This window comes from Myotis lucifugus, unplaced genomic scaffold (genome assembly GCF_000147115.1).
Source record: "Myotis lucifugus unplaced genomic scaffold, Myoluc2.0 scaffold_23, whole genome shotgun sequence".
In the NCBI taxonomy this organism is placed as follows: domain Eukaryota; kingdom Metazoa; phylum Chordata; class Mammalia; order Chiroptera; family Vespertilionidae; genus Myotis; species Myotis lucifugus.
This window is the reverse complement of record NW_005871071.1, coordinates 2,946,162-2,962,990: the sequence shown is the minus strand read 5'-3', so window position 1 is coordinate 2,962,990 and position 16,829 is coordinate 2,946,162. Positions and strand designations below refer to the sequence as shown.

General features: G+C 43.7%; 1 protein-coding gene across 5 annotated transcripts in view; it reads right to left on the bottom strand.

Annotated features, from left to right (window-relative positions):
- CCPG1 (cell cycle progression 1) overlaps positions 1 to 16,829 on the bottom strand; it is a 45,229-nt gene that overhangs the window by 26,487 nt on the left and 1,913 nt on the right. The window lies entirely within an intron of this gene.

Here is a 16,829-nt window from a genome sequence, read left to right as displayed (position 1 = left end):
GAGGCACTTAGGGGTGATCAAGCCGGCAGGGGAGGACAGTTGGGGGTGAGATCAGGCCGGCAGGGTAGGGCTGTTGGGGGCAAGATCAGGCTGGCAGGGGAGGGCAGCTGGGGAGTGACCAGGCTGGCAGGGGAGGGCAGTTAGGGGTGATCAGGCAGGCAGGCGGAGGGGTTAGGGGCAATCAGGCAGGCAGGCAGAGGCAGTAAGGGGTGATCAGGCAGGCAGGCAGGTGAGCAGTTAGGAGCCAGCGGTCCCAGATTGTGAGAGGGATGTCTCCCAAGGGCTCCCCAATTGGAGAGGGTGTGGACTGGGCTAAGGGAGCCCCCCCCATGCATGAATTTCGTGCACCTGGCCACTAGTCTATATATATAAAAGCCTAAGCGACGGACCGACCAGTTGACCGGTCACTATGACGCGCACTGACCACCAGGGGGCAGATGCTCAATGCAGGAGCTGCCCCTTGATGGTCAGTGCACTCCCACTGCAGGAGCACAGTTCAGCTGACCGACCCATCCCAGCAGCCCACCAGCCCAGCAGCAACCACTCTCTTCCTCAGTAGTCCTACAGGTCCAATCTCTGGAGAATGGGCCAGGCACCAACAGACCAGCACTGGCGGGTCTAATGGAAGTCGGTCTCAGGCACCACAGCTGCTTCCCCTCCCTAGACGCTCAGCAAGGAAGAAACAATATAAAAAGTGGCCGCCAGGTGGCTCCCAACAACCAGCATGAACGTCAGCAGGATGGATCCAGATCCCCGGATGGCAAGGGTATCCTACTGCCCTCCCGGAGGGCCAATCACATCCCAGCCCCCCCCCACCCCCCTTGGGATGGGTGCCAGACAGAGGGCTCATGGCTGCTGAGCACCACTACAGCAGCACAGGCCTCTCCCGATTGGGACTGACTGAGTGCGATCCCACGGCAAGCGCACCAGGGCTGGGATGATCGGGAGCAGCAGGCAGGAGTGGCAGGCAGTGTTGGACTGCGGGTTTTAGCCAATCCCTGCAGGCCACCCCAAGGGACCCCACCTGTGCATGAATTCATGCACCAGGCCTCTAGTATATACATATGTATATCTACACTACTAAAAGAGAAAAATGGTAATTGGCGTACAACCGCTACCCTTCCCATTGGCTAATCAGCGTATCCTTATGCAAATTAACTGTCAGCCAAGATGGCGGCTGGCAGCCAGGCAGCTGGAAGCGAACATGAGGCTTGCTTGCTCCAGTGACTGCAGACTCCAACGTTCCCCGCCTGACTTGCCAACCTCTGAGCTGGCAGTTTGAAACATTCTAACAAATATAGCCGGCTGGGATCTCAGAGCTGAAGTTATACATTGTTTCGATTATAGAACGGCAAACAAACCAGCAGCAGAAGCCTCAGAGCTAGAGCCAGAGCTAAAGCTGGCCCAGAAGAAAAAAAAAAAAGAAAAAAAGGAGTGGTTGGGAGCTTCAGTCAAAACCGCCAGCCTGAAAGCAGCCCTCAGCCCCTCACCCAGACTGGCCAGGCACCCCAGTGGGGAACCCCACCCTGATCCAGGACACCCTTCAGGACAGCCATCATCTCCTCATCCAGTCTATCCTATATAGTAAAAGGGTAATATGCCTCCCAGCACTGGGATCAGCAGAGCCGCGAGGCCTCCTGGCACCAGATCAGCATGACAGGGGGCAGCGCCCCAACCCCCTGATCCGCCCTGCTGTGTGTGTGACAGGGGGCGGTGCCCTAACTCCCCTATCGGCCCTACTCTGTGCGTGACAGGGGGGAGCTCCCCAACCCCCTGATGGGCCCTGCTCTGTGCGTGACGGGGGGGGGGGCAGTGCCCCAACCCCCTGATTGGCCCTGCTCTGTGAGTGACAGGGGGCAGCGCCCCAACCCCCTGATTGGCCCTGCTCTGTGCATCACAGAGGGTGGCACCGCAACCTCCCCATTGACCCTGCCTTGAGTGTGATAGGGGGTGGTGCCCCAACCCCCCAATCGGCCCTACCCTGAGCGTGACTGAGGGTGGCATCGCAACCTCCCAATCCGCCCTGCTCTGTGCATGACAGGGGGCGGCGCCCCCAACTCCCCAATCAGCCCTGCTCTGAGCCTGACCAGGGGCTGCACCTAGGGATTGGGCCTGCCCTCTGCCACCCAGGAGCAGGCCTAAGCCAGCAGGTCGTTATCTCCCGAGGGGTCCCAGACTGCGAGAGGGCACAGGCCGGGCTGAGGGCCCCCCCCTTCCCCCCCGAGTGCACAAATTTTTGTGCACCGGGCCTCTAGTGTATATATAAACTTCAAAACCAAACTCACTGACTCTGCCTTACTGACTCTGTTATATACATTTAACTCTTATTGTACAGTGTATGTACTTCTATTGTTACACATATACTGAGAACACAATTATTGTATATTAGAGGCCCGGTGCAAAAAATTCGTGCCCGGGGGGGTGAGACGGGGGGGGGGGGGTCCCCTCAGCCCAGCCTGCACCCTCTCCAATCCGGGACTCCTCGGGGGATGTCTGACTGCCGGTTTAGGCCCGATCCTAGAGCCGGCAGTCGGATATGCTCTCACAATCCGGGACCGCTGACTCCTAACTGCTCATCTGCCTGCCTGCCTAATCGCCCCTACTGGCCCCCCTGCCAGCCTGACCACCCCTTACTGCCCCCCCTACAGGCCTGGTCGCCCCCAACTGGCCCCCTGCCAACCTGGTTGCTCCCAACTGCACCCTGCCAGCCTGGTCACCCTTCACTGCCCCCCCCCCCCGCTGGGCTGGGCACCCCACATAGCCTGCTGGTCAGGCATTTGGGCGGCCTTCACTAACCCCCCCTGGCAGCCTTGTAGCCCAACTCAGCCTGTTCGGGTGTCCGTTCATTCATCCTTTTGGGTGCAATGGGCCCTGGGTCTTTATATATATATACTAAAGGCCCCGTGCACAAAAATTTGTGCACTTGGGAGGGAGGGAGGGGGTCCCTCAACCCGGCCTGTGCCCTCTCGCAGTCTGGGACCCCTCAGGGATGACCACCTGCTGGCTTAGGCCCGCTCCCCGGGGAATTGGGCCTAAGATGGCAATCAGACATCCCTCTGGCAGCCCGGAGGCCCTCGGGGGATGTCCACTTGCCAGTGGGGAGCAGGCCTAACCTGCAGTCCGACATCCTTAGCACTGCTGAGGAGGCAGGAGAGGCTCCCACCACCACCGCTGTACTGGCAGCCATCAGCCTGGCTTGTAGCTGAGCAGAGCTCCTCCCATGTGAGAGCGCCCTGACCACCAGAGGGCAGCTCCTGCATTGAGCGTCTGCCCCCTGGTGGTCAGTGTGTGTCGTAGTGGCCAGTCATTCCCAGTCATTCTGCTGTTAGGGTCAGTTTGCATATTACCCTATTACTATATAGGATAGAGGCCTGGTGCACGGGTGGGAGCCAGCTGGTTTGCCCTGAAGGGTGTCCCGGATCAGGGTGGGGGTCCCGCTTGGGTGCCTGGCCAGCCTAGATGAGGGGATGATGGCTGTTTGCAGCCGGTCACACCCCCTTCAGGGTGGGGGTCCCCACTGGGGTGCCTGGCCAGTCTGGGTGAGGGGCTGAGGGCCGTTTTCAGACTGGCAGGTGACTGAAGCTCCCAATCTCTCCTTTTTTTCTTTCTTTTTTTTTAATTCTGGGATTTATTTACCTTCTATGGCTGTCACTGGAACTGAGAGCCAGCTTTAGCTCTGAGGCTTGGCTCCAGCTCTGAGACCTCGGCTGCTGAAAGCAGGTATCTGGGTTTGTTTGGCTTCTATAACTGAAACACTGTTGCAGCTCCAGCTCTGAGGCCCGGCTGGCTGAAAGCAGGTTTCTGGGGTTTGTTTAGCTTCTATAATTGCAACACTGTTTCTGAGAGTGCAGCTCAGAGGCCGGCAGCGGCAGGCGGGGAACCTTGGCTTCCTCCATCACTGGAGCAAGCAAGCCTCCTGTTCGCTTCAGCTGCCTGTCTGCCGGCCGCCATCTTGGTTGGCAGTTAATTTGCATATCGCCCTGATTAGCCAATGGGAAGCGTGTCGGAGGTACGGTTAATTACCATGTTTGTCTATTATTAGATAGGATAGATACTGAGAACACATTAGATCGAAGCTGATGGTTAGTATTCTAATAGAACTCTACTGCAGAAAATTTAATATGGAACTGATAGTCAAATAAGAACAGAGCAAAAAATATATCTGAAACTTCCATTAATGATTCTAGTATTTTATAAATTAATATTTTAAAAGAGAAGATGCAAAGGGGTGGTTGGTTACTACAGTATAAATATTAGCATGTTTTAGATAAAGTTCTCAATCTAAAATAAAATTATGTTGCTTTTAAGGTCATGCTAGAGCATTTTCTAATAAGTTCATTTGAGGTCATCTGATTGTTTGATTTCCTATTTACAACTGATTAGGAGCTGGACAGTTTACAAATTTAATGGTAAACTTATAAAAAAATATTACAGCGAATTTTTTTCTGCCCAGTAGAGATGATTACTCCAAAGACTACAGTCTGAGACCCTATAGGATAAACCAATTTCATATTTTAGCAATTCTATTTCAGCATTCCTTTAGAAAAATACATTTTTATTGACTTCAGAGAGAGGAAGGAAAAGGGAAAGAGAAAGAGAAACATTTGTGAGAGAGAAACATCAATTGGCTGCCTCCTGCACGCCCCTACTGGGGACTGAGCTACAACCTGGGTGTCCTGACCTGGAATCAAACCAGTGAGTGACCTCCTGCAAGTGTCCCGACTAGCGAGTTTTTCGAGATATGAGCCGTCTCTCGGCCGATATTTTGCTTTGAGTTGCGAGCTAAAATTCAGGTTACGAGCCAGCTTCAGATACCCCACCGCTAGTTGGCACAGTGAACGTCACAGTGAACGCCACAACATCAGCCCAGCATCACGTGTCTCACTCGTTCACTGTTGATTTGACATACGAGTAATTTGAGTTACGAGCTCCATCACGGAACGAATTAAACTCGTAAGTCAAGGCCCCACTGTATAGGGGATGACGCTCAACTAACTGAGCCACACAAGCTGGGTTTAGCATTCCTTATTAAATTGACTATATAAATCCCATTTTCTCATTGAACTAGTTTATATGAGTTTTTAAAAAACTTTTTGATATGTTACTACTGGTGTTTGATTTATTTAACAACACTTGAAAATTATGGGCTGACATATGGGACTATACAAAAACTGGGCAATTAATTTTGCATGAGTAAAGAAGAAAGGTCAAAGAAGGTTTTATAAATGAGTTACATTATTTTTCAGACATGCTAGGGAGGTTTTTAAACTGAAATTACTGTTGAGATAAATCACACAAAAATAAATTCTGGTTCCTCACTTATAAAGAAAATATAACACTGGAAGAATTTCTTAAGAGAACGGAAAAGCATTACAGAACAAAAGCAAAGGCAGCACCTCACAACTGTCAGAATGTCTATCATCAAAAAATCAACAAATAACATGTGCTGCCCAGGATGTAGAAAAAAGGGAACATTCCTATGCTATAGGTGGGACTGTAAATATGTACAGCCACTATTTTGTCTATTATTAGGTAAGATAATAAAAGTCTAATATGCAAATTGTTCGACCAGAAGTTCAACAGGGAGTTTGAATGCTCGCTATGACGTGCACTGATCACTATGGAAAATATGGAAGTTCCTCAAAAAAATTAAAAATAGAGCTGCCTTAAGAACCAGCAATACCACTTCCAGATATTTACCCTAAGAAAACAAAAACACTAATTTGAAAAGACATATGAACCCTTATACAATAGCAAAGACTTGGAAGCAACCTTAAGTATCCATCCATAGACAACTGGATCAAGACAATGTGGAACATATATAAACAGAATATTATCTGGCCAAAAAAGGAATGAAATCATGCCATTTCTGACATGGATGAACATGGATGGGCTTAGAGGGTATTATGCTAAGTGAAATAAGCCAGACAGAGAAAGACAAATACTGTATTTCACTTATATGTGGAATCCAAAAAAATAAAACAAATGACTAAACAAAACAGAAGACACATAGAGAACAAGTTGATGGTTGCCAAAGGGAGGGGGGATTAAAAAAATATTTTAAAATAAAATAATTTTAAAATCTCACTATCAAAAGTTTTTAAGTATTATTTTATGACTCGTGCCCAGTGCATGAATTCATGCACACTGAAAGGAAATTAAATAGAAGAAATGTTTTAATATCGCTATTCACCCTTTCTCTATACTACAGTGTCTACCAAATTCACGATCAACAATGACAGATTGAAACACACGCATGCGATTGGCACTAGTGAGAGCTTTATATCCTATACTAGAGGCCTGTTGCATGAAGAGATTCGTGCAACAGGCCTTCCCTTCCCTTGGCTGCTGGCACCGGTTTGCCTCTGGCACCCGGGACCCAGGGCTTCGCTCTGGCAGGGCTCCGGCCAGAACTGGCCCCGGGGCCGTCTGGCTTCACTGCTCCAGCCCCGGGGCTGCCCAGCTTCACTCCACCGCTTGGAGCCTACATATGCAAATTAACCGTCATCTTTGTTAGGTTAATTTGCATACTCTCCTGATTGGCTGGTTAGCATAGTGAAGGTACGGTCAATTTACATGTTTGTCTATTATTAGGTAAGATAATAAAAGTCTAATATGCAAACTGTTCGACCAGGAGTTCGACAGGGAGTTCGAATGCTCGCTATGATGTGCACTGATCACCAGGGGTGGCGCGGAACATGGTGGGCGTAGGTGACACAGCGCTGGCAGTGGGCAGCAGTGGAGGCGCTGCTGGCTCCAATGGGTCCTGGCGAGAGAGCAAGACTGCAGCGGGATGGTGGAGCAGGTAAGCAGGCCACAGCGGTGGGGGGCTGGGGGGGGGGCAGCCCCGACTGATCGTCCTGCAGACGGCAACCAGCCGCGTTGCTGGCAGGCCCTGATCGCCCAATCAGGGCCAGGCCCCAAGGCTGGGATGGGGAACTGGGGGTGGGTGGCGGCAACCAACCTCCTGTGGCACCCAGGCAGGGAGGCTGCCACCTCTAGCTGGCTACCTGGGGGTGACAGGGACGAAGGTGAAGTGAGAATGCAGGGTGTCCGCTGAGCTCACTCTCACTCCCCCTGCTACCTTCCCCTGGGACGCCAGGGCTCACACGCTGGGGAACCCACCATGCTCAGGTTGCCAGGCTCCTGCGAGGAGCCCGCCCTGCACCTGCACAGCATCTTCCAGTGAGCCACATCAGTGCACGTCATAGCAACTGGTTGGACAGTTGGACACTTACATATTAGCCTTTTTTATATATATAGATGAGGATCATCAGTTGAAAATATTACCTCTTAGTAACTTTAACATTATTTTTAATGGTGTATTTGATTTCTTTTTAAAATATTTGATTTTAGAGAGGTGAGAGGAGAGAGGGAGGGAGGGAAGGAAGGAGAGAGAGAGGGAAGGAAAGAGGGAAAGAGGAAGAAAGAGACAGACATTGATTTGTTGTTCCACTTATGTATGCATTCATTGATTGATTCTTGTATGTGCCCTGACAATGGATTAAACCTGCAATCTTGGCTTATAGGCGGGACAACATTCTAGCTAACTGAGCTATCCAGCTAGGGCTGTGTATTTCATTTCTATAGGAGCATTAAACTGTACACTGGTTGCAAATCAATGACTGGCTAAATATTTACTTACCAGGTAGGCTGAAAGGAGTCATGTTGGACAAGTAAGTAAATAATTTATCTTTTTAACAAGTTCACAATTATGTATTTATTACATAAGCTCCTCCACAATAGTTCCAGGGAACTGTTACAGATCCTGCCTAAACTATGCTTATTCTAACAAACAAACCATACACAGCCATGAGACTAATATGAAACACTTGAAAGAAACAAACCAACATGAGTCATATCATTGCTTTTTCTACCTTCTTAAGAAGAAATAGAACAAATGATTAAAACAAAAAACAACAACACTGGCTGAAAAGACCAGGGAAACCTAAAGAAATTCATTTATCATGGGATTTTTGACTGTGTTGTATCAGTGAGGAAAGAATACAATATTATAATTATGTAAAATTATATGTAATATATAAAGTATAAATTATATATCTATAACGGATTTTTAAAAAGCATCAGCCTGTTAAAATTCCTGAAGTCTTACAGCCCTTTAGTTATTGAGCACCAAGTGTATACAAGGCTCTGTTCTTGGCTCTGGAAATAAGAGAACAAGACAGACTACTATAAGTCTCAGCCCTCATTGGGCTTAAAAAAAAAGTAAAGGCAGAGAAAGTTAAAGAATATAAAAGTTTTAAGAAAGTCAATTATTCGAGTATGAATGGAGTATTATAAGAACAGATATGAATCTTTTAAAAGGCACATATTAGGATGGGGAAGCAACTAAAGGGCACCTAGACCTATGGGATGCAAGGCATCAGTGCAATATTCCATGATAAAAGTGAGCATGTAAATTTAACCAGTATTGACAAAGGAGGGGTTAAAAGAGAAAGGGAAGAGTTAGGAGAAATTTGAGAAGATGGGAAAGATTTTTTTTTTAAAGAGAATTAAATAGCCAACAATAGCAAGTGCAGGTTTCTGGTAAAGTGAGTGGGTAACTGGAAAAACCTTTCTCTATGGAACAAAAAGTAGATATGACTTTGACATAAATAAAAGTGGCTGATGCCTAGAGCACTCTTCACCATATGAAAGCTTCTCTCCTTCCCTTTGCATACCCCATCTTCTAACCTCTTCTAGTAGCCTATATTCTCACTGTCCCTCCATAACTCACCCCTAAGACTTAGATGCTTTATTTTCTTAATAACGTTCCAAAACTTCTGAGTTGCCAGGCCCAATCAGAAATATTTAATATGGGTATATCCCATGCCCTTCTCTAAGTAATTTCCATTTAAACAGTTCTTTTAAACAGGTGGTTCCTAGCTTTTGCTTTGTAACAAAATAATAGCTCAGATGAAATAAACAAAAACAACATTTCAAAAGAAAGTTAAATACAAATAGCTAAATTGGGACAGCTTTATCATACTTGAATTTCTCAAATCAAAGAGCCCAATTTAATCAAGCCCCAATTTGATTCTTTGTTTAAAGTCTTGGAGGAAGGACAAGATTGACATCTAGCCCAAATAAGAAAAAGATTCTTGCCGAAACCGGTTTGGCTCAGTGGATAGAGCATCGGCCTGTGAACTGAAGGGTCCCAGGTTCGATTCCGGTCAAGGGCATGTACCTGGGTTGCGGGCACATCCCTAGTAGGAGATGTGCAGGAGGCAGCTGATCGATGTTTCTCTCTCATCGATGTTTCCTAACTATCTCTCTCCCTTCCTCTCTGTAAAAAATCAATAAAAAAATATATTAAAAGAGGAAAAAAAAAGGAAAAGATTCTTACAGGCCATAACACCAAAGTAACAGTTTGGAAAAACAAAATTCTGTCATACTATAGAACCATTTTAATTCAGCTGCTCTCAAAAAGTTGGATGTGCTGCAATTAAAGCAAAACTTTCTGAGCCCCACCCTAGAGGCACTGACTCTGCAAACTGCCATTGTAAGTGATCTTCCTAAAATGATAATCTCACATCATTCCTTAAAAATGTTAAGCTTTTAGCCAAGCTGGTTTGGCTCAGTGGATAGAGCGTCGGCCTGTGGACTGAAAGGTCCTGGGTTCGATTCTGGTCAAGGGCACATGCCTGGGTTGCGGGCTCAAACCCCAGAGGGGGGCATGCAGGAGGCAGCTGATCAATGATTCTCTCTCATCATTGTTTCTATCTCTCTCTCCCTCTCCCTTCCTCTCTGAAATCAATAAAAATATATTTTTAAAAAATGTTAAGCTTTTGCCCAGCCAGCAAGGCTGTGGTTGAGGGTCAACTTATGAACCAGGAGATCACTGTTCGATTCCCAGTCAGGGCACATGCCTGGATTGTGAGTTCGATCCCCAGTGTGGGGCATGCAGGAGGCAGCCAATCAATTATTTTCCCTCAATATTGATGTTTCTATCTCCCCCCTCTCTCTTTCACTTCCTCTCTAAAAGCAATACAAATATATATATACACACTAGAGGCCCAGTGCACGAATTCGTGCACAGGTGGGGTCCAGCTGGCCCCCCCATGGGGGCCAATCAGGGCAGGGCTGGCTGGGGGTGGGGCCGCCCCCCGATAGCAACCAGTCGTTCTGGTGTTCTGGTTGCTTGGCTTTTATATATATACTAGAGGCCTGGTGCATGAAATTCATGCATGGGGGGGTGGGCAGTTCCCTCAGCCTGGCCTGCACCCTCTCCAATCCGGGATCCCTCAGGGGATGTCTGACTGATGGTTTAGGCCCGATCCTGCAGGGGATCCCTTTCACAATCTGGGACTGCTGGCTCCTAACTGCTTGCCTGCCTGCCTGATCGCCCCTAACTGCTCCCCTGCCAGCCTGATCGCCCCTAACTGCTCCCCTGCCTGCCTGATTGCCCCTAACTGCTCCCCGGCCAGCCAAATCGCCCCTAACCGCCTCTGCCCTGGCCCCTGCACCCGGGACCCAGGCTTCCTCCCTCTGGCTGGCTACAGGCACCTGAGACCTGGGCTGGCTTCCCCCAGGACCACGGGTGGCTTCGCCTGGGCCTGACTTTGTCAGGAAGGATGTCGGGAAGACTTTTGGTCTAATTAGCATATTACCCTTTTATTAGTATAGATACTTAAGATATTTTAAAGTTAAGCTTTCAAGTACAGTTTTCAAGATAATGCCCAAAGGCTTGGAGTATCTTTTAGTTTTTATCTCTAGCATCTTGTCTTCTCTCCAGCAAATCCCTTTTCCCCCTCAGACTTTTCAACTCCCCTAAAATATTTGGCTTTCAGTTAACTCTGGAGATTTTGCATACTCCCTACCCCTTATCTCAACCCAAATACTGTGCCTATTGCTTCCTATCTCAGCTAATACATCACTTCTTTGTGAACCATCCCCTGATTTCAGTCCCAAAGACTCCAGCAGTTTCCCTAATCTACTAAAAATAGAATGTTGGGCTGTAATTGCTTATTTACCTGCCTATTATATATTCCCCAAACAGCACAGTGCTTGACACATATTAGGCACTCAATAAAGGTAAACAGATTTCTTGAGTGATGTGACCTAAATTGTTCCTCAAGGAACTCAAAATTCTGGAGGAATTCTGAGGTTCCTCTCCCATTATTTTGACCATAAGTAAATACATAACCCCTTCTGCATTTAAGGGCTTTACAAATAATAATTACAGATCCCAAGACCTTAGCTTTTTACTGAAACAAAAAGTCACAGAAGATTTTGAGGAAAGGAATAGAAAGCTCACTCTGGCTGCCTTCTGAGACAATACTATGGAAGGGCAAAGACAGAGGCATGAAGACATTTGCAAAACTACTACAATAATTTAGATGAGATGATGGTAGTTTGGAACAGGGTGGCAGCAGTGAAGACAGTGGACATATTATACATATATTTTGAAAGCTATAGAGTCAACAGTGCTTCCTGATGTACTTAAAAATGGGTAAGAGGAACGACTCTTGGCCTAAACAAATACAAGAATTGAGACAGGAAGACTTCAAAAGCAGTAAGTTATAAAAGGAAAATTGGTAAATCAGTTTGGGCCATGTTAAATCTGAGACAGCTATTATCACATCCAAGTGGAAACAACAAGTAGGCTGAATTTAGGAGACAGTGATGGGCCAAAGATGTAATTTTAAAACAATTTAGGTGGTAGTTGTCAAAACTAACAATACAGCAACAATATTAATTCTACCTATAAAGTATAACCTAAGTGAATGTTACCTGACATGATGGTGCCCTTCATCATTCCTGGGTAGCTACATTTTACTATGGAAAAGGTAGGGTTTCCACCACTCTATCTTCTAGAATTAGACATGATGAGGAATAATAGGGGCATTATTCTCCCATAGGTCTATAATTCCGACAAAAGACAACCAATGGGCTGACAGCAAAGGTCCCAAAAGTGCTGTGCACTATAAATGTGATCAAAGATGAGAGTCAGCCTAGATAGCTTTCAAGAACCTATTTCTATAATGGTTTTCAAAGGTTCTGAAACTTTTATCTCCCCAAAAGGATATGAAAATGTCTACTCTAAACTGGACTTCATTTGAGAAAAGGAAGAAGATTCAATATCCCAACTAATGAAAAACTTTAAATGTCTTTTCTGCCTGGTCAGTACGTGCCCTTGACCACAATCAAACCCAAGATCCTTCAGTTCAAGGGCTGACACTCTATCCACTGAGCCAAACCAGCTAGGGCTATTTATTGATTTTTTTAGAGAGAGAAATATCGCTTTGTTGTTCCACTTATTTATGCATTCATTGGTTGAGTCTTTCATGTGCCCTGACAGGGGAATCGAACCCCCTTGGCATATGGGGATGATGCCATAACCAACTGAACTACACTGTCAGGGCAAAAATAAACATTTTTTAAAAATATATTTTTTTATAAACATTTTTAAAAATGAAAAGACAAACCCAATTTTAGGTACAGTGAATGATACAAATCCAATCATCTTCCAGGTGATCAGTTTCTTCAAGAGAATCATATTAAGACACTAGAGGCCCGGTGCACAAAATTCGTGCATGGAGTGGGGGGTGTCCTTCAGCCCAGCCTGCACCCTCTCCAATCTGGGACCCTTGAGGGATGTCCGACTGCTGGTTTAGGCCTGTAGGATTGGGCCTACAACAACAGTCAGACATCCCTCTCACAATCCGGGACTGTTAGCTCCTAACTGCATGCCTGCATGCCTGCCTGATTGCCCCTAACCACTTCTGCCTGCCAGCCTGATCATCCCCTAACCACTCCCCTGCCAGCCTGATTGATGCCTAACTGCTCTCCTACTTCTAATGGAGTGGCATGCCATTTAAAACACTGAAATCTATCACAAAAGATAGGCATCTGGAAAAAAATCTTAAACAGGAGCAGTAATTTCATTTTATTCATGCCCAGGATACTGTTACATACAACAGATAAACCTTTTGATCTAGCAAATAAACTCTGCAAGAAGTGAGTCAAAATACAATTTCTTCACAAGTTTCCTTCTATGATGCAACATCCCTCAAATTGGGAAACAAAAGCAACTATTGCCATATTTGAAGATAAAAGTATCCCCTTTTGCCTCAATCTAAAAGAAGCCACACCTTTGATAAAAAGTTTGAAATGAAGTGAATAAACAATACGAATCCAAAAGGCTATGGGAAAATTAAGATACCTGTTAGTATGGAAATATTCCTTTCACAAGGTATTCTTTCTGAGAAAAATCCTTACTTTCCGGATTGTCATATCTTAATTTTGGACAAACCTGAAAGAGCCAACAAATATATAAACTCAGTCAGGTCCATACTGCCCTTATTTGGACACCAGAGCCCCTGGTGGGGGCCCTTTTTCCCTAGTAGGGATAAGTAAGACTTTTGGGTCCTGACTCTTTGTTTTCTTCTATTCTCAATTTCTTAAAAAGTAATGTTTCCACTTGTTAAAATATATATATTCATCACTTCATCTTTTTTTTTTTTTTTGCAGGGAAGGGGAGGGAGAAGGGAAAGGGAGAGGCACGGGCCTGCTCTCCAGAGGGAGAGTGCCACATAAGCTATATTTTTGTTTATTTTAAACATACTTTTCACAGAAGGATTACCTGTCCTAATTTTTTTTTTACAATTGTCTTCAGCTTTTTCATTTGAGAAAAAAGATGAAAAGATGGAAAACAAAGGAATTTTATAAATTTTTATTGTTTCAATTTTTTCAAAGTTTGTACACCTTATTACAGAATAATTAAATATATATTCATTGTTACTTTCTAGTAGTAACATTAGATAAAAATGTTAGTAAAGATGTTATTTGCATTATTAACTAATCAAATAAGCAGTTTTAGCAACCCATAATAAATAACCTATTTTTTTGCTTTTACTCTATTTACTTATATTTATTCTCATAAGTCCTCAGAATTTATTGACAAGTTTCTAAAAGACCTTATGCTTTATACAATATGTGAATCTTGCTCTAAGAGGCAAAACTGACTTCCCCAGAAGGAGGCATCTAAGTTCTAAACTATTTATTTTATTTTTTAATCCTCACCTAAAGATATTCTTCCATTGAGTTTTCGAGAGTGGAATGGAGGGGGAGAGACACAGAGGGAGAAACATGGATGTAAGAGAGAGACGTTAACTGGTTGCCTCCCAGACGCGCCCTCCACCAGAGTCTGCAACCAAGGTACATGTGCCCTTGACTAGAATGGGACCTGGGACCCTTTAGTCCTCTGGGCCCACCCTCTATCCACTGGGCCAAACCGGCTAGGGCCTAAACTATTTCTTGCACTGGAAGACCAGTGCTTACACATACAATTTATCTCTCTCAGAGGACCAGTTCAACTTAAAGTGCTATTTTAAAATATTAAAAACAACATCTACTTTCTTCTGTTAAGTTAGACTTATCTTCCTTATACTTTAGATGTGCGATTAAAACAAATCAAACCCCAAATTAAAAGCACAACCATAAAAGCACACTTCAGTTTCAGGACCTTTAAGGCAGCAGAATGCAAAGTCACAATCAGGAGAGGAGCCAGGTTTCCTTCAATCCAAAAAAAAAAAGCCAAACAGCTCTACCAGAAATATCAAATAAAGATCACCTTTGACTTTTCTCCAAACTTCCCAGTCAAAAAAGTATATATTACATTGAGTCATCACACTTCAAATATGTATGTTTTATGTAAATGCTAGCAGGCCAATAATACTTCGCATGCATGAGTCACTCTTACAAAGTGGTAGCATTTTCATATCTGATTGATCTTCACCAATACCCCATGAAGTAAAGCAATTGGCTATTATTTACAACACAAATAGAAACAACAGGGACCCATAACATTGTAGTACTTGCAAAACATAATTAAACATCTGACTCCCAATCCAATTTTTTTTACATTCCATCGCACTGGCAATATGAACCAGAAGTAAGGTTTCAGGATAGTAATTTATAGACAAGTACTAATAAAAAATTAGATTTTGACTTCCCGGGATGACAGAGGAAATTCTTTTACTTACTTAACTCATTTCCTAATACTTCCTTCAGAAAACTCTACAGACCTTTAAACAGGTTTCCACACATTAAATGCCCTTAAAATAAAAATTCCTCAGTTAGCTGTAATCCTCCCCATATTACAGAGCTAAATTTCATTTTAGAACTCAATTTGAGATATTTTTTTCAAGTTTATTGGACATGATCTTTGAAGCTGACTTATATTTTTTAGCTGTTTTAATCTAGTCAAAATTGCATAACTGCCAGGAAGACAATTCTTGAAAATGTAAATTATCACTTACAATTGGCAACTTCCTCACCTTAACCACACACCAACACAAAAACAATCCAGCCTCTAGTAGTTCCGCAGTGTTAGATGAGTCTGCATTTTCTGTTTTAAAACACCCTGGGCTTACAGGCCTTGCTGCTGTGTCCACATTCTTTACATGCTCAGAAACTGCTACTTCTATGATCTTAGCAGTTCACTTAATTTTTAGAAATCTTATTTAACTTGGATAAGTATACAATTATACAACCTGAACCACAATACTTGTGAACAGTTCATAAATCAAACATGTTAACTATACATATTCTTATGTCCTGTAAATGGACCCATGTATCTATTAAGATATTGAGCCAACACAGTAAAATGGCAAAAAGGTAAACCCCAATTTTTCAAGGCTGATAATTACAAAAATACATCAACTGTTCCTACAGAACAATATGGCCCTTCCTGTATGTAAAAAAAAACACACAACAAAATGTAGGCTTAATAATATGCTACTTACCTACCATATCTAACATACCCATAATAGGAAACAAAAATTAACATAAATTCAAAATATCAAACATAGTACTCAAAGTGATTCAATGAAAACAAATTTAAAATTCCCATTTTATAATAATTGCTTAACATTTCCACTGTCAAGTGCTTACAAAATAACAAATGATAGATTTCTTATATCCAGATCTGGATATATTTTCAGATTAGTATCTCCATATTTTATCACCTGATGGATTTATTAAAATAATCAAGATTTCACTGCCTTAATTGAAGAAAGGCTTAGCACATTTTTCTTTGATTTTACTGTATTAAGTGAAAAGAAAACAGAGCAAAATCAGATGAGATGTACAAATACTAAGAATTATTGTCATGGTTGTTTGTTTGTTTTTTACCTTTCTAGTCCAACTAATGAACTCTTGTCCCTTTCAAGAGTTACATTTTTCATTGTGACTTATTTGCTTCTTTAAGTAATGTTTAAAGAGTCTTTATAACTAGAAATGCTACACCTATCTCCATTTTTAAATTAAGTTTTTTTTCTATAGAAAATTTGGGAAATACCAGAAAGTATAAAGAAAAAATTATTTGTGCCAGACCAGCATGGCTCAGTAGTTGAGCCTGATCTATGAACCAGGGTCATGGTTTAATTCCTGGTCAGGGCACATGCCGGGGTTGCAGACTCAATCTCTACTGTGGGGCATGCAGGAGGCAGCTGATCAATGATTCTCTCTCATCATTGATGTTTCTCTCTCTGAAATCAATAAAATCAATAAAATCAATTCTTTCTCTCTGAAATCAGTAAAATATATTTTAAAATAAAAATAAAAAATTATTTGTAATTTCACTTTTATAATTAAAACTATCCTTTCAGTCTTATTTCTGTGGACCAAAAAGGGACCACATATTAAAGGGGAGGTCTTTGGTCATAACATACCTTTGCAATTTCTGGAAATTTCCTTTTACCGGAACCCTCACTGCATCAGAGCAGAGACCACAAAAATCCTCATTGTTATTGTTACCGTGTTGTTAAGTGCTAATTATCCTATATCCACAAATGTAAAATTATGTGTCTATTTATTTTACTCTT